Below are 17,325 nucleotides of genomic sequence, written 5' to 3' on the forward strand. Positions count from 1 at the left end.
TTTCAGCACTGCATTGTGGTGCAAGCAAAAGAAGCAAATCCTGTCTGGCTTCCTCTCCGGCCTTTATTCACCTCCCGTGTAGCTGTGAGTGTGTGAGCCTGCAGGGCCCCATGGAATTGCCTAGAAGTAGGCTGAATCGCTGCAAGGGCTGAACAGCAGTATCGGGCAGGCTCGGGCAACGGGCGGCCCGTTCGGGTTATCGCTTCTCGGCCTTTTGGCTAAGATCAAGTGTAGTATCTGTTCTTATCAGTTTAATATCTGATACGTCCCCTATCTGGGGACCATATATTAAATGGATTTTTAGAACAGGGAGATGGAAATAGAGCTTGCTCTGTCCACTCCACGCATTGACCTGGTATTGCAGTATTTCCAGGACCGGTGCACCCTTTCCTTATGTGTTGACTAAAAGCAGATTCCAAAAGTGTTTTTTGTCTTTGCTATTGTTTCTGTCTTTCTGAAGGGATCTCCCCTTTTAATCCCATTATTTCAACACCTGTTGGACAATGCATGAGTGATAATGAGCTCATTGATTAAATGCAATTAATGAATAGATTGCCACCTCTTGTTGTGTGTCGTCTGTGTTTCTGTGTTTCCGGCATTTCACATTGGAACACCTCATTCACCTTCCTTGTCTTCTCTCCGCCCTCCCTTTTAGGTAAGTTAAAGAGCTGCACCTGAGCCAGCCACTGATTGATTGATTGATTGATTGATTGATTGATTGATTGATTGATTGATGCAGCACAACAGTCAAATAGTGGAGTGGAGTAGGGGAACAGCAAACAGCCAATAAAGCAGCCCGCCCGCTCGCCTGCCCGCCACAATGGACCTACCTGTGTACACTAGATGGATGTGATGGAATGTACTGTCGTCCCTACATTTCAAGAAGAAGTAAGAATTGCAGTTGCAACAAAGCCTTGCTTGCCTACAAAGAGAGCAGCAATTTGGATTTGTTACTATGTTACCTAGAAGAATAACAAACTGTGCAAGGATGGAGGTTGTAGGAGCAAGGAGAAGTTGTCTGTAAAGTTGGTGGATGCCTATTTTCCATTTTGCAGTCCCTTGTCTCCCTCTTGTGGCCTCCTGGAGGCAACTAGCTGTGCAAAAAAAAGACAGCCTGGCGGCCGGCTGTTGCAGTGTTGCCCTCTCAGGCAACACTGAGTGACTGACTGAGCCTCACCGTCTTATATAAAGTTCAGACGGAACTTTGCACGTGTCATAGTGGAGCCCTCAGGATTCCAGAGCCAGCTTTCTGACATCATAATGGGGCCTCAGAGATAAAAGCCTGGGCCCAGGCAGTGTTGGTCAGTGCTGCTCAGCAGGCAGCACTGGACTGGACTGGATTACAGCTGATACAAGGTGTGAAGGAACAAGGGGTGGCTGTGGGCATGCACTTGCTGCCGCTGCCAGTGTTTATCTGCATGGCAGCAGGGCATTTGGGCGTTGCCAGGAAGGCGTTTTTATGTAGATTCCTCCTCTTTCAGCACTGCATTGTGGTGCAAGCAAAAGAAGCAAATCCTGTCTGGCTTCCTCTCCGGCCTTTATTCACCTCCCGTGTAGCTGTGAGTGTGTGAGCCTGCAGGGCCCCATGGAATTGCCTAGAAGTAGGCTGAATCGCTGCAAGGGCTGAACAGCAGTATCGGGCAGGCTCGGGCAACGCGCGGCCCGTTCGGGTTATCGCTTCTCGGCCTTTTGGCTAAGATCAAGTGTAGTATCTGTTCTTATCAGTTTAATATCTGATACGTCCCCTATCTGGGGACCATATATTAAATGGATTTTTAGAACAGGGAGATGGAAATAGAGCTTGCTCTGTCCACTCCACGCATTGACCTGGTATTGCAGTATTTCCAGGACCGGTGCACCCTTTCCTTATGTGTTGACTAAAAGCAGATTCCAAAAGTGTTTTTTGTCTTTGCTATTGTTTCTGTCTTTCTGAAGGGATCTCCCCTTTTAATCCCATTATTTCAACACCTGTTGGACAATGCATGAGTGATAATGAGCTCATTGATTAAATGCAATTAATGAATAGATTGCCACCTCTTGTTGTGTGTCGTCTGTGTTTCTGTGTTTCCGGCATTTCACATTGGAACACCTCATTCACCTTCCTTGTCTTCTCTCCGCCCTCCCTTTTAGGTAAGTTAAAGAGCTGCACCTGAGCCAGCCACTGATTGATTGATTGATTGATTGATTGATTGATTGATTGATTGATTGATTGATTGATGCAGCACAACAGTCAAATAGTGGAGTGGAGTAGGGGAACAGCAAACAGCCAATAAAGCAGCCCGCCCGCTCGCCTGCCCGCCACAATGGACCTACCTGTGTACACTAGATGGATGTGATGGAATGTACTGTCGTCCCTACATTTCAAGAAGAAGTAAGAATTGCAGTTGCAACAAAGCCTTGCTTGCCTACAAAGAGAGCAGCAATTTGGATTTGTTACTATGTTACCTAGAAGAATAACAAACTGTGCAAGGATGGAGGTTGTAGGAGCAAGGAGAAGTTGTCTGTAAAGTTGGTGGATGCCTATTTTCCATTTTGCAGTCCCTTGTCTCCCTCTTGTGGCCTCCTGGAGGCAACTAGCTGTGCAAAAAAAAGACAGCCTGGCGGCCGGCTGTTGCAGTGTTGCCCTCTCAGGCAACACTGAGTGACTGACTGAGCCTCACCGTCTTATATAAAGTTCAGACGGAACTTTGCACGTGTCATAGTGGAGCCCTCAGGATTCCAGAGCCAGCTTTCTGACATCATAATGGGGCCTCAGAGATAAAAGCCTGGGCCCAGGCAGTGTTGGTCAGTGCTGCTCAGCAGGCAGCACTGGACTGGACTGGATTACAGCTGATACAAGGTGTGAAGGAACAAGGGGTGGCTGTGGGCATGCACTTGCTGCCGCTGCCAGTGTTTATCTGCATGGCAGCAGGGCATTTGGGCGTTGCCAGGAAGGCGTTTTTATGTAGATTCCTCCTCTTTCAGCACTGCATTGTGGTGCAAGCAAAAGAAGCAAATCCTGTCTGGCTTCCTCTCCGGCCTTTATTCACCTCCCGTGTAGCTGTGAGTGTGTGAGCCTGCAGGGCCCCATGGAATTGCCTAGAAGTAGGCTGAATCGCTGCAAGGGCTGAACAGCAGTATCGGGCAGGCTCGGGCAACGCGCGGCCCGTTCGGGTTATCGCTTCTCAGCCTTTTGGCTAAGATCAAGTGTAGTATCTGTTCTTATCAGTTTAATATCTGATACGTCCCCTATCTGGGGACCATATATTAAATGGATTTTTAGAACAGGGAGATGGAAATAGAGCTTGCTCTGTCCACTCCACGCATTGACCTGGTATTGCAGTATTTCCAGGACCGGTGCACCCTTTCCTTATGTGTTGACTAAAAGCAGATTCCAAAAGTGTTTTTTGTCTTTGCTATTGTTTCTGTCTTTCTGAAGGGATCTCCCCTTTTAATCCCATTATTTCAACACCTGTTGGACAATGCATGAGTGATAATGAGCTCATTGATTAAATGCAATTAATGAATAGATTGCCACCTCTTGTTGTGTGTCGTCTGTGTTTCTGTGTTTCCGGCATTTCACATTGGAACACCTCATTCACCTTCCTTGTCTTCTCTCCGCCCTCCCTTTTAGGTAAGTTAAAGAGCTGCACCTGAGCCAGCCACTGATTGATTGATTGATTGATTGATTGATTGATTGATTGATTGATTGATTGATTGATTGATGCAGCACAACAGTCAAATAGTGGAGTGGAGTAGGGGAACAGCAAACAGCCAATAAAGCAGCCCGCCCGCTCGCCTGCCCGCCACAATGGACCTACCTGTGTACACTAGATGGATGTGATGGAATGTACTGTCGTCCCTACATTTCAAGAAGAAGTAAGAATTGCAGTTGCAACAAAGCCTTGCTTGCCTACAAAGAGAGCAGCAATTTGGATTTGTTACTATGTTACCTAGAAGAATAACAAACTGTGCAAGGATGGAGGTTGTAGGAGCAAGGAGAAGTTGTCTGTAAAGTTGGTGGATGCCTATTTTCCATTTTGCAGTCCCTTGTCTCCCTCTTGTGGCCTCCTGGAGGCAACTAGCTGTGCAAAAAAAAGACAGCCTGGCGGCCGGCTGTTGCAGTGTTGCCCTCTCAGGCAACACTGAGTGACTGACTGAGCCTCACCGTCTTATATAAAGTTCAGACGGAACTTTGCACGTGTCATAGTGGAGCCCTCAGGATTCCAGAGCCAGCTTTCTGACATCATAATGGGGCCTCAGAGATAAAAGCCTGGGCCCAGGCAGTGTTGGTCAGTGCTGCTCAGCAGGCAGCACTGGACTGGACTGGATTACAGCTGATACAAGGTGTGAAGGAACAAGGGGTGGCTGTGGGCATGCACTTGCTGCCGCTGCCAGTGTTTATCTGCATGGCAGCAGGGCATTTGGGCGTTGCCAGGAAGGCGTTTTTATGTAGATTCCTCCTCTTTCAGCACTGCATTGTGGTGCAAGCAAAAGAAGCAAATCCTGTCTGGCTTCCTCTCCGGCCTTTATTCACCTCCCGTGTAGCTGTGAGTGTGTGAGCCTGCAGGGCCCCATGGAATTGCCTAGAAGTAGGCTGAATCGCTGCAAGGGCTGAACAGCAGTATCGGGCAGGCTCGGGCAACGCGCGGCCCGTTCGGGTTATCGCTTCTCGGCCTTTTGGCTAAGATCAAGTGTAGTATCTGTTCTTATCAGTTTAATATCTGATACGTCCCCTATCTGGGGACCATATATTAAATGGATTTTTAGAACAGGGAGATGGAAATAGAGCTTGCTCTGTCCACTCCACGCATTGACCTGGTATTGCAGTATTTCCAGGACCGGTGCACCCTTTCCTTATGTGTTGACTAAAAGCAGATTCCAAAAGTGTTTTTTGTCTTTGCTATTGTTTCTGTCTTTCTGAAGGGATCTCCCCTTTTAATCCCATTATTTCAACACCTGTTGGACAATGCATGAGTGATAATGAGCTCATTGATTAAATGCAATTAATGAATAGATTGCCACCTCTTGTTGTGTGTCGTCTGTGTTTCTGTGTTTCCGGCATTTCACATTGGAACACCTCATTCACCTTCCTTGTCTTCTCTCCGCCCTCCCTTTTAGGTAAGTTAAAGAGCTGCACCTGAGCCAGCCACTGATTGATTGATTGATTGATTGATTGATTGATTGATTGATTGATGCAGCACAACAGTCAAATAGTGGAGTGGAGTAGGGGAACAGCAAACAGCCAATAAAGCAGCCCGCCCGCTCGCCTGCCCGCCACAATGGACCTACCTGTGTACACTAGATGGATGTGATGGAATGTACTGTCGTCCCTACATTTCAAGAAGAAGTAAGAATTGCAGTTGCAACAAAGCCTTGCTTGCCTACAAAGAGAGCAGCAATTTGGATTTGTTACTATGTTACCTAGAAGAATAACAAACTGTGCAAGGATGGAGGTTGTAGGAGCAAGGAGAAGTTGTCTGTAAAGTTGGTGGATGCCTATTTTCCATTTTGCAGTCCCTTGTCTCCCTCTTGTGGCCTCCTGGAGGCAACTAGCTGTGCAAAAAAAAGACAGCCTGGCGGCCGGCTGTTGCAGTGTTGCCCTCTCAGGCAACACTGAGTGACTGACTGAGCCTCACCGTCTTATATAAAGTTCAGACGGAACTTTGCACGTGTCATAGTGGAGCCCTCAGGATTCCAGAGCCAGCTTTCTGACATCATAATGGGGCCTCAGAGATAAAAGCCTGGGCCCAGGCAGTGTTGGTCAGTGCTGCTCAGCAGGCAGCACTGGACTGGACTGGATTACAGCTGATACAAGGTGTGAAGGAACAAGGGGTGGCTGTGGGCATGCACTTGCTGCCGCTGCCAGTGTTTATCTGCATGGCAGCAGGGCATTTGGGCGTTGCCAGGAAGGCGTTTTTATGTAGATTCCTCCTCTTTCAGCACTGCATTGTGGTGCAAGCAAAAGAAGCAAATCCTGTCTGGCTTCCTCTCCGGCCTTTATTCACCTCCCGTGTAGCTGTGAGTGTGTGAGCCTGCAGGGCCCCATGGAATTGCCTAGAAGTAGGCTGAATCGCTGCAAGGGCTGAACAGCAGTATCGGGCAGGCTCGGGCAACGCGCGGCCCGTTCGGGTTATCGCTTCTCGGCCTTTTGGCTAAGATCAAGTGTAGTATCTGTTCTTATCAGTTTAATATCTGATACGTCCCCTATCTGGGGACCATATATTAAATGGATTTTTAGAACAGGGAGATGGAAATAGAGCTTGCTCTGTCCACTCCACGCATTGACCTGGTATTGCAGTATTTCCAGGACCGGTGCACCCTTTCCTTATGTGTTGACTAAAAGCAGATTCCAAAAGTGTTTTTTGTCTTTGCTATTGTTTCTGTCTTTCTGAAGGGATCTCCCCTTTTAATCCCATTATTTCAACACCTGTTGGACAATGCATGAGTGATAATGAGCTCATTGATTAAATGCAATTAATGAATAGATTGCCACCTCTTGTTGTGTGTCGTCTGTGTTTCTGTGTTTCCGGCATTTCACATTGGAACACCTCATTCACCTTCCTTGTCTTCTCTCCGCCCTCCCTTTTAGGTAAGTTAAAGAGCTGCACCTGAGCCAGCCACTGATTGATTGATTGATTGATTGATTGATTGATTGATTGATTGATTGATTGATTGATTGATGCAGCACAACAGTCAAATAGTGGAGTGGAGTAGGGGAACAGCAAACAGCCAATAAAGCAGCCCGCCCGCTCGCCTGCCCGCCACAATGGACCTACCTGTGTACACTAGATGGATGTGATGGAATGTACTGTCGTCCCTACATTTCAAGAAGAAGTAAGAATTGCAGTTGCAACAAAGCCTTGCTTGCCTACAAAGAGAGCAGCAATTTGGATTTGTTACTATGTTACCTAGAAGAATAACAAACTGTGCAAGGATGGAGGTTGTAGGAGCAAGGAGAAGTTGTCTGTAAAGTTGGTGGATGCCTATTTTCCATTTTGCAGTCCCTTGTCTCCCTCTTGTGGCCTCCTGGAGGCAACTAGCTGTGCAAAAAAAAGACAGCCTGGCGGCCGGCTGTTGCAGTGTTGCCCTCTCAGGCAACACTGAGTGACTGACTGAGCCTCACCGTCTTATATAAAGTTCAGACGGAACTTTGCACGTGTCATAGTGGAGCCCTCAGGATTCCAGAGCCAGCTTTCTGACATCATAATGGGGCCTCAGAGATAAAAGCCTGGGCCCAGGCAGTGTTGGTCAGTGCTGCTCAGCAGGCAGCACTGGACTGGACTGGATTACAGCTGATACAAGGTGTGAAGGAACAAGGGGTGGCTGTGGGCATGCACTTGCTGCCGCTGCCAGTGTTTATCTGCATGGCAGCAGGGCATTTGGGCGTTGCCAGGAAGGCGTTTTTATGTAGATTCCTCCTCTTTCAGCACTGCATTGTGGTGCAAGCAAAAGAAGCAAATCCTGTCTGGCTTCCTCTCCGGCCTTTATTCACCTCCCGTGTAGCTGTGAGTGTGTGAGCCTGCAGGGCCCCATGGAATTGCCTAGAAGTAGGCTGAATCGCTGCAAGGGCTGAACAGCAGTATCGGGCAGGCTCGGGCAACGCGCGGCCCGTTCGGGTTATCGCTTCTCGGCCTTTTGGCTAAGATCAAGTGTAGTATCTGTTCTTATCAGTTTAATATCTGATACGTCCCCTATCTGGGGACCATATATTAAATGGATTTTTAGAACAGGGAGATGGAAATAGAGCTTGCTCTGTCCACTCCACGCATTGACCTGGTATTGCAGTATTTCCAGGACCGGTGCACCCTTTCCTTATGTGTTGACTAAAAGCAGATTCCAAAAGTGTTTTTTGTCTTTGCTATTGTTTCTGTCTTTCTGAAGGGATCTCCCCTTTTAATCCCATTATTTCAACACCTGTTGGACAATGCATGAGTGATAATGAGCTCATTGATTAAATGCAATTAATGAATAGATTGCCACCTCTTTTTGTGTGTCGTCTGTGTTTCTGTGTTTCCGGCATTTCACATTGGAACACCTCATTCACCTGCCTTGTCTTCTCTCCGCCCTCCCTTTTAGGTAAGTTAAAGAGCTGCAACTGAGCCAGCCACTGATTGATTGATTGATTGATTGATTGATGCAGCACAACAGTCAAATAGTGGAGTGGAGTAGGGGAACAGCAAACAGCCAATAAAGCAGCCCGCCCGCTCGCCTGCCCGCCACAATGGACCTACCTGTGTACACTAGATGGATGTGATGGAATGTACTGTCGTCCCTACATTTCAAGAAGAAGTAAGAATTGCAGTTGCAACAAAGCCTTGCTTGCCTACAAAGAGAGCAGCAATTTGGATTTGTTACTATGTTACCTAGAAGAATAACAAACTGTGCAAGGATGGAGGTTGTAGGAGCAAGGAGAAGTTGTCTGTAAAGTTGGTGGATGCCTATTTTCCATTTTGCAGTCCCTTGTCTCCCTCTTGTGGCCTCCTGGAGGCAACTAGCTGTGCAAAAAAAAGACAGCCTGGCGGCCGGCTGTTGCAGTGTTGCCCTCTCAGGCAACACTGAGTGACTGACTGAGCCTCACCGTCTTATATAAAGTTCAGACGGAACTTTGCACGTGTCATAGTGGAGCCCTCAGGATTCCAGAGCCAGCTTTCTGACATCATAATGGGGCCTCAGAGATAAAAGCCTGGGCCCAGGCAGTGTTGGTCAGTGCTGCTCAGCAGGCAGCACTGGACTGGACTGGATTACAGCTGATACAAGGTGTGAAGGAACAAGGGGTGGCTGTGGGCATGCACTTGCTGCCGCTGCCAGTGTTTATCTGCATGGCAGCAGGGCATTTGGGCGTTGCCAGGAAGGCGTTTTTATGTAGATTCCTCCTCTTTCAGCACTGCATTGTGGTGCAAGCAAAAGAAGCAAATCCTGTCTGGCTTCCTCTCCGGCCTTTATTCACCTCCCGTGTAGCTGTGAGTGTGTGAGCCTGCAGGGCCCCATGGAATTGCCTAGAAGTAGGCTGAATCGCTGCAAGGGCTGAACAGCAGTATCGGGCAGGCTCGGGCAACGCGCGGCCCGTTCGGGTTATCGCTTCTCGGCCTTTTGGCTAAGATCAAGTGTAGTATCTGTTCTTATCAGTTTAATATCTGATACGTCCCCTATCTGGGGACCATATATTAAATGGATTTTTAGAACAGGGAGATGGAAATAGAGCTTGCTCTGTCCACTCCACGCATTGACCTGGTATTGCAGTATTTCCAGGACCGGTGCACCCTTTCCTTATGTGTTGACTAAAAGCAGATTCCAAAAGTGTTTTTTGTCTTTGCTATTGTTTCTGTCTTTCTGAAGGGATCTCCCCTTTTAATCCCATTATTTCAACACCTGTTGGACAATGCATGAGTGATAATGAGCTAATTGATTAAATGCAATTAATGAATAGATTGCCACCTCTTGTTGTGTGTCGTCTGTGTTTCTGTGTTTCCGGCATTTCACATTGGAACACCTCATTCACCTTCCTTGTCTTCTCTCCGCCCTCCCTTTTAGGTAAGTTAAAGAGCTGCACCTGAGCCAGCCACTGATTGATTGATTGATTGATTGATTGATTGATTGATTGATTGATTGATTGATTGATGCAGCACAACAGTCAAATAGTGGAGTGGAGTAGGGGAACAGCAAACAGCCAATAAAGCAGCCCGCCCGCTCGCCTGCCCGCCACAATGGACCTACCTGTGTACACTAGATGGATGTGATGGAATGTACTGTCGTCCCTACATTTCAAGAAGAAGTAAGAATTGCAGTTGCAACAAAGCCTTGCTTGCCTACAAAGAGAGCAGCAATTTGGATTTGTTACTATGTTACCTAGAAGAATAACAAACTGTGCAAGGATGGAGGTTGTAGGAGCAAGGAGAAGTTGTCTGTAAAGTTGGTGGATGCCTATTTTCCATTTTGCAGTCCCTTGTCTCCCTCTTGTGGCCTCCTGGAGGCAACTAGCTGTGCAAAAAAAAGACAGCCTGGCGGCCGGCTGTTGCAGTGTTGCCCTCTCAGGCAACACTGAGTGACTGACTGAGCCTCACCGTCTTATATAAAGTTCAGACGGAACTTTGCACGTGTCATAGTGGAGCCCTCAGGATTCCAGAGCCAGCTTTCTGACATCATAATGGGGCCTCAGAGATAAAAGCCTGGGCCCAGGCAGTGTTGGTCAGTGCTGCTCAGCAGGCAGCACTGGACTGGACTGGATTACAGCTGATACAAGGTGTGAAGGAACAAGGGGTGGCTGTGGGCATGCACTTGCTGCCGCTGCCAGTGTTTATCTGCATGGCAGCAGGGCATTTGGGCGTTGCCAGGAAGGCGTTTTTATGTAGATTCCTCCTCTTTCAGCACTGCATTGTGGTGCAAGCAAAAGAAGCAAATCCTGTCTGGCTTCCTCTCCGGCCTTTATTCACCTCCCGTGTAGCTGTGAGTGTGTGAGCCTGCAGGGCCCCATGGAATTGCCTAGAAGTAGGCTGAATCGCTGCAAGGGCTGAACAGCAGTATCGGGCAGGCTCGGGCAACGCGCGGCCCGTTCGGGTTATCGCTTCTCGGCCTTTTGGCTAAGATCAAGTGTAGTATCTGTTCTTATCAGTTTAATATCTGATACGTCCCCTATCTGGGGACCATATATTAAATGGATTTTTAGAACAGGGAGATGGAAATAGAGCTTGCTCTGTCCACTCCACGCATTGACCTGGTATTGCAGTATTTCCAGGACCGGTGCACCCTTTCCTTATGTGTTGACTAAAAGCAGATTCCAAAAGTGTTTTTTGTCTTTGCTATTGTTTCTGTCTTTCTGAAGGGATCTCCCCTTTTAATCCCATTATTTCAACACCTGTTGGACAATGCATGAGTGATAATGAGCTCATTGATTAAATGCAATTAATGAATAGATTGCCACCTCTTGTTGTGTGTCGTCTGTGTTTCTGTGTTTCCGGCATTTCACATTGGAACACCTCATTCACCTTCCTTGTCTTCTCTCCGCCCTCCCTTTTAGGTAAGTTAAAGAGCTGCACCTGAGCCAGCCACTGATTGATTGATTGATTGATTGATTGATTGATTGATTGATTGATTGATTGATGCAGCACAACAGTCAAATAGTGGAGTGGAGTAGGGGAACAGCAAACAGCCAATAAAGCAGCCCGCCCGCTCGCCTGCCCGCCACAATGGACCTACCTGTGTACACTAGATGGATGTGATGGAATGTACTGTCGTCCCTACATTTCAAGAAGAAGTAAGAATTGCAGTTGCAACAAAGCCTTGCTTGCCTACAAAGAGAGCAGCAATTTGGATTTGTTACTATGTTACCTAGAAGAATAACAAACTGTGCAAGGATGGAGGTTGTAGGAGCAAGGAGAAGTTGTCTGTAAAGTTGGTGGATGCCTATTTTCCATTTTGCAGTCCCTTGTCTCCCTCTTGTGGCCTCCTGGAGGCAACTAGCTGTGCAAAAAAAAGACAGCCTGGCGGCCGGCTGTTGCAGTGTTGCCCTCTCAGGCAACACTGAGTGACTGACTGAGCCTCACCGTCTTATATAAAGTTCAGACGGAACTTTGCACGTGTCATAGTGGAGCCCTCAGGATTCCAGAGCCAGCTTTCTGACATCATAATGGGGCCTCAGAGATAAAAGCCTGGGCCCAGGCAGTGTTGGTCAGTGCTGCTCAGCAGGCAGCACTGGACTGGACTGGATTACAGCTGATACAAGGTGTGAAGGAACAAGGGGTGGCTGTGGGCATGCACTTGCTGCCGCTGCCAGTGTTTATCTGCATGGCAGCAGGGCATTTGGGCGTTGCCAGGAAGGCGTTTTTATGTAGATTCCTCCTCTTTCAGCACTGCATTGTGGTGCAAGCAAAAGAAGCAAATCCTGTCTGGCTTCCTCTCCGGCCTTTATTCACCTCCCGTGTAGCTGTGAGTGTGTGAGCCTGCAGGGCCCCATGGAATTGCCTAGAAGTAGGCTGAATCGCTGCAAGGGCTGAACAGCAGTATCGGGCAGGCTCGGGCAACGCGCGGCCCGTTCGGGTTATCGCTTCTCGGCCTTTTGGCTAAGATCAAGTGTAGTATCTGTTCTTATCAGTTTAATATCTGATACGTCCCCTATCTGGGGACCATATATTAAATGGATTTTTAGAACAGGGAGATGGAAATAGAGCTTGCTCTGTCCACTCCACGCATTGACCTGGTATTGCAGTATTTCCAGGACCGGTGCACCCTTTCCTTATGTGTTGACTAAAAGCAGATTCCAAAAGTGTTTTTTGTCTTTGCTATTGTTTCTGTCTTTCTGAAGGGATCTCCCCTTTTAATCCCATTATTTCAACACCTGTTGGACAATGCATGAGTGATAATGAGCTCATTGATTAAATGCAATTAATGAATAGATTGCCACCTCTTGTTGTGTGTCGTCTGTGTTTCTGTGTTTCCGGCATTTCACATTGGAACACCTCATTCACCTTCCTTGTCTTCTCTCCGCCCTCCCTTTTAGGTAAGTTAAAGAGCTGCACCTGAGCCAGCCACTGATTGATTGATTGATTGATTGATTGATTGATTGATTGATTGATTGATTGATGCAGCACAACAGTCAAATAGTGGAGTGGAGTAGGGGAACAGCAAACAGCCAATAAAGCAGCCCGCCCGCTCGCCTGCCCGCCACAATGGACCTACCTGTGTACACTAGATGGATGTGATGGAATGTACTGTCGTCCCTACATTTCAAGAAGAAGTAAGAATTGCAGTTGCAACAAAGCCTTGCTTGCCTACAAAGAGAGCAGCAATTTGGATTTGTTACTATGTTACCTAGAAGAATAACAAACTGTGCAAGGATGGAGGTTGTAGGAGCAAGGAGAAGTTGTCTGTAAAGTTGGTGGATGCCTATTTTCCATTTTGCAGTCCCTTGTCTCCCTCTTGTGGCCTCCTGGAGGCAACTAGCTGTGCAAAAAAAAGACAGCCTGGCGGCCGGCTGTTGCAGTGTTGCCCTCTCAGGCAACACTGAGTGACTGACTGAGCCTCACCGTCTTATATAAAGTTCAGACGGAACTTTGCACGTGTCATAGTGGAGCCCTCAGGATTCCAGAGCCAGCTTTCTGACATCATAATGGGGCCTCAGAGATAAAAGCCTGGGCCCAGGCAGTGTTGGTCAGTGCTGCTCAGCAGGCAGCACTGGACTGGACTGGATTACAGCTGATACAAGGTGTGAAGGAACAAGGGGTGGCTGTGGGCATGCACTTGCTGCCGCTGCCAGTGTTTATCTGCATGGCAGCAGGGCATTTGGGCGTTGCCAGGAAGGCGTTTTTATGTAGATTCCTCCTCTTTCAGCACTGCATTGTGGTGCAAGCAAAAGAAGCAAATCCTGTCTGGCTTCCTCTCCGGCCTTTATTCACCTCCCGTGTAGCTGTGAGTGTGTGAGCCTGCAGGGCCCCATGGAATTGCCTAGAAGTAGGCTGAATCGCTGCAAGGGCTGAACAGCAGTATCGGGCAGGCTCGGGCAACGCGCGGCCCGTTCGGGTTATCGCTTCTCGGCCTTTTGGCTAAGATCAAGTGTAGTATCTGTTCTTATCAGTTTAATATCTGATACGTCCCCTATCTGGGGACCATATATTAAATGGATTTTTAGAACAGGGAGATGGAAATAGAGCTTGCTCTGTCCACTCCACGCATTGACCTGGTATTGCAGTATTTCCAGGACCGGTGCACCCTTTCCTTATGTGTTGACTAAAAGCAGATTCCAAAAGTGTTTTTTGTCTTTGCTATTGTTTCTGTCTTTCTGAAGGGATCTCCCCTTTTAATCCCATTATTTCAACACCTGTTGGACAATGCATGAGTGATAATGAGCTCATTGATTAAATGCAATTAATGAATAGATTGCCACCTCTTGTTGTGTGTCGTCTGTGTTTCTGTGTTTCCGGCATTTCACATTGGAACACCTCATTCACCTTCCTTGTCTTCTCTCCGCCCTCCCTTTTAGGTAAGTTAAAGAGCTGCACCTGAGCCAGCCACTGATTGATTGATTGATTGATTGATTGATTGATTGATGCAGCACAACAGTCAAATAGTGGAGTGGAGTAGGGGAACAGCAAACAGCCAATAAAGCAGCCCGCCCGCTCGCCTGCCCGCCACAATGGACCTACCTGTGTACACTAGATGGATGTGATGGAATGTACTGTCGTCCCTACATTTCAAGAAGAAGTAAGAATTGCAGTTGCAACAAAGCCTTGCTTGCCTACAAAGAGAGCAGCAATTTGGATTTGTTACTATGTTACCTAGAAGAATAACAAACTGTGCAAGGATGGAGGTTGTAGGAGCAAGGAGAAGTTGTCTGTAAAGTTGGTGGATGCCTATTTTCCATTTTGCAGTCCCTTGTCTCCCTCTTGTGGCCTCCTGGAGGCAACTAGCTGTGCAAAAAAAAGACAGCCTGGCGGCCGGCTGTTGCAGTGTTGCCCTCTCAGGCAACACTGAGTGACTGACTGAGCCTCACCGTCTTATATAAAGTTCAGACGGAACTTTGCACGTGTCATAGTGGAGCCCTCAGGATTCCAGAGCCAGCTTTCTGACATCATAATGGGGCCTCAGAGATAAAAGCCTGGGCCCAGGCAGTGTTGGTCAGTGCTGCTCAGCAGGCAGCACTGGACTGGACTGGATTACAGCTGATACAAGGTGTGAAGGAACAAGGGGTGGCTGTGGGCATGCACTTGCTGCCGCTGCCAGTGTTTATCTGCATGGCAGCAGGGCATTTGGGCGTTGCCAGGAAGGCGTTTTTATGTAGATTCCTCCTCTTTCAGCACTGCATTGTGGTGCAAGCAAAAGAAGCAAATCCTGTCTGGCTTCCTCTCCGGCCTTTATTCACCTCCCGTGTAGCTGTGAGTGTGTGAGCCTGCAGGGCCCCATGGAATTGCCTAGAAGTAGGCTGAATCGCTGCAAGGGCTGAACAGCAGTATCGGGCAGGCTCGGGCAACGCGCGGCCCGTTCGGGTTATCGCTTCTCGGCCTTTTGCCTAAGATCAAGTGTAGTATCTGTTCTTATCAGTTTAATATCTGATACGTCCCCTATCTGGGGACCATATATTAAATGGATTTTTAGAACAGGGAGATGGAAATAGAGCTTGCTCTGTCCACTCCACGCATTGACCTGGTATTGCAGCATTTCCAGGACCGGTGCACCCTTTCCTTATGTGTTGACTAAAAGCAGATTCCAAAAGTGTTTTTTGTCTTTGCTATTGTTTCTGTCTTTCTGAAGGGATCTCCCCTTTTAATCCCATTATTTCAACACCTGTTGGACAATGCATGAGTGATAATGAGCTCATTGATTAAATGCAATTAATGAATAGATTGCCACCTCTTGTTGTGTGTCGTCTGTGTTTCTGTGTTTCCGGCATTTCACATTGGAACACCTCATTCACCTTCCTTGTCTTCTCTCCGCCCTCCCTTTTAGGTAAGTTAAAGAGCTGCACCTGAGCCAGCCACTGATTGATTGATTGATTGATTGATTGATTGATTGATTGATTGATTGATTGATGCAGCACAACAGTCAAATAGTGGAGTGGAGTAGGGGAACAGCAAACAGCCAATAAAGCAGCCCGCCCGCTCGCCTGCCCGCCACAATGGACCTACCTGTGTACACTAGATGGATGTGATGGAATGTACTGTCGTCCCTACATTTCAAGAAGAAGTAAGAATTGCAGTTGCAACAAAGCCTTGCTTGCCTACAAAGAGAGCAGCAATTTGGATTTGTTACTATGTTACCTAGAAGAATAACAAACTGTGCAAGGATGGAGGTTGTAGGAGCAAGGAGAAGTTGTCTGTAAAGTTGGTGGATGCCTATTTTCCATTTTGCAGTCCCTTGTCTCCCTCTTGTGGCCTCCTGGAGGCAACTAGCTGTGCAAAAAAAAGACAGCCTGGCGGCCGGCTGTTGCAGTGTTGCCCTCTCAGGCAACACTGACTGACTGACTGAGCCTCACCGTCTTATATAAAGATCAGACGGAACTTTGCACGTGTCATAGTGGAGCCCTCAGGATTCCAGAGCCAGCTTTCTGACATCATAATGGGGCCTCAGAGATAAAAGCCTGGGCCCAGGCAGTGTTGGTCAGTGCTGCTCAGCAGGCAGCACTGGACTGGACTGGATTACAGCTGATACAAGGTGTGAAGGAACAAGGGGTGGCTGTGGGCATGCACTTGCTGCCGCTGCCAGTGTTTATCTGCATGGCAGCAGGGCATTTGGGCGTTGCCAGGAAGGCGTTTTTATGTAGATTCCTCCTCTTTCAGCACTGCATTGTGGTGCAAGCAAAAGAAGCAAATCCTGTCTGGCTTCCTCTCCGGCCTTTATTCACCTCCCGTGTAGCTGTGAGTGTGTGAGCCTGCAGGGCCCCATGGAATTGCCTAGAAGTAGGCTGAATCGCTGCAAGGGCTGAACAGCAGTATCGGGCAGGCTCGGGCAACGCGCGGCCCGTTCGGGTTATCGCTTCTCGGCCTTTTGCCTAAGATCAAGTGTAGTATCTGTTCTTATCAGTTTAATATCTGATACGTCCCCTATCTGGGGACCATATATTAAATGGATTTTTAGAACAGGGAGATGGAAATAGAGCTTGCTCTGTCCACTCCACGCATTGACCTGGTATTGCAGTATTTCCAGGACCGGTGCACCCTTTCCTTATGTGTTGACTAAAAGCAGATTCCAAAAGTGTTTTTTGTCTTTGCTATTGTTTCTGTCTTTCTGAAGGGATCTCCCCTTTTAATCCCATTATTTCAACACCTGTTGGACAATGCATGAGTGATAATGAGCTCATTGATTAAATGCAATTAATGAATAGATTGCCACCTCTTGTTGTGTGTCGTCTGTGTTTCTGTGTTTCCGGCATTTCACATTGGAACACCTCATTCACCTTCCTTGTCTTCTCTCCGCCCTCCCTTTTAGGTAAGTTAAAGAGCTGCACCTGAGCCAGCCACTGATTGATTGATTGATTGATTGATTGATTGATTGATTGATTGATTGATTGATTGATGCAGCACAACAGTCAAATAGTGGAGTGGAGTAGGGGAACAGCAAACAGCCAATAAAGCAGCCCGCCCGCTCGCCTGCCCGCCACAATGGACCTACCTGTGTACACTAGATGGATGTGATGGAATGTACTGTCGTCCCTACATTTCAAGAAGAAGTAAGAATTGCAGTTGCAACAAAGCCTTGCTTGCCTACAAAGAGAGCAGCAATTTGGATTTGTTACTATGTTACCTAGAAGAATAACAAACTGTGCAAGGATGGAGGTTGTAGGAGCAAGGAGAAGTTGTCTGTAAAGTTGGTGGATGCCTATTTTCCATTTTGCAGTCCCTTGTCTCCCTCTTGTGG

General features: G+C 47.7%; 12 non-coding genes across 12 annotated transcripts; all 12 read left to right on the forward strand.

Moving 5' to 3' along the window:
• Positions 1–198: 198 nt before the first annotated feature.
• On the forward strand, positions 199–389 carry LOC142693947 (U2 spliceosomal RNA). The gene has a single exon (XR_012862233.1). It is a non-coding gene; the product is annotated as a U2 spliceosomal RNA (small nuclear RNA).
• Positions 390–1,673: 1,284 nt separating this feature from the next.
• On the forward strand, positions 1,674–1,864 carry LOC142693948 (U2 spliceosomal RNA). The gene has a single exon (XR_012862234.1). It is a non-coding gene; the product is annotated as a U2 spliceosomal RNA (small nuclear RNA).
• A 1,292-nt stretch (positions 1,865–3,156) lies between these two features.
• Positions 3,157–3,347, forward strand: LOC142694392 (U2 spliceosomal RNA). Its single transcript, XR_012862636.1, has one exon. It is a non-coding gene; the product is annotated as a U2 spliceosomal RNA (small nuclear RNA).
• A 1,296-nt stretch (positions 3,348–4,643) lies between these two features.
• On the forward strand, positions 4,644–4,834 carry LOC142693949 (U2 spliceosomal RNA). Its single transcript, XR_012862235.1, has one exon. It is a non-coding gene; the product is annotated as a U2 spliceosomal RNA (small nuclear RNA).
• A 1,280-nt stretch (positions 4,835–6,114) lies between these two features.
• LOC142693950 (U2 spliceosomal RNA) lies at positions 6,115–6,305 on the forward strand. The gene has a single exon (XR_012862236.1). It is a non-coding gene; the product is annotated as a U2 spliceosomal RNA (small nuclear RNA).
• A 1,296-nt stretch (positions 6,306–7,601) lies between these two features.
• LOC142693951 (U2 spliceosomal RNA) lies at positions 7,602–7,792 on the forward strand. Its single transcript, XR_012862237.1, has one exon. It is a non-coding gene; the product is annotated as a U2 spliceosomal RNA (small nuclear RNA).
• Positions 7,793–9,056: 1,264 nt separating this feature from the next.
• LOC142693952 (U2 spliceosomal RNA) lies at positions 9,057–9,247 on the forward strand. The gene has a single exon (XR_012862238.1). It is a non-coding gene; the product is annotated as a U2 spliceosomal RNA (small nuclear RNA).
• A 1,292-nt stretch (positions 9,248–10,539) lies between these two features.
• LOC142693953 (U2 spliceosomal RNA) lies at positions 10,540–10,730 on the forward strand. Its single transcript, XR_012862239.1, has one exon. It is a non-coding gene; the product is annotated as a U2 spliceosomal RNA (small nuclear RNA).
• Positions 10,731–12,018: 1,288 nt separating this feature from the next.
• Positions 12,019–12,209, forward strand: LOC142693955 (U2 spliceosomal RNA). Its single transcript, XR_012862240.1, has one exon. It is a non-coding gene; the product is annotated as a U2 spliceosomal RNA (small nuclear RNA).
• Positions 12,210–13,497: 1,288 nt separating this feature from the next.
• On the forward strand, positions 13,498–13,688 carry LOC142693956 (U2 spliceosomal RNA). The gene has a single exon (XR_012862241.1). It is a non-coding gene; the product is annotated as a U2 spliceosomal RNA (small nuclear RNA).
• Positions 13,689–14,960: 1,272 nt separating this feature from the next.
• Positions 14,961–15,151, forward strand: LOC142693837 (U2 spliceosomal RNA). The gene has a single exon (XR_012862137.1). It is a non-coding gene; the product is annotated as a U2 spliceosomal RNA (small nuclear RNA).
• A 1,288-nt stretch (positions 15,152–16,439) lies between these two features.
• LOC142693834 (U2 spliceosomal RNA) lies at positions 16,440–16,630 on the forward strand. Its single transcript, XR_012862134.1, has one exon. It is a non-coding gene; the product is annotated as a U2 spliceosomal RNA (small nuclear RNA).
• Positions 16,631–17,325: the final 695 nt, after the last annotated feature.

This window comes from Rhinoderma darwinii (genome assembly GCF_050947455.1).
Source record: "Rhinoderma darwinii isolate aRhiDar2 chromosome 5 unlocalized genomic scaffold, aRhiDar2.hap1 SUPER_5_unloc_45, whole genome shotgun sequence".
Classification (NCBI taxonomy): domain Eukaryota; kingdom Metazoa; phylum Chordata; class Amphibia; order Anura; family Rhinodermatidae; genus Rhinoderma; species Rhinoderma darwinii.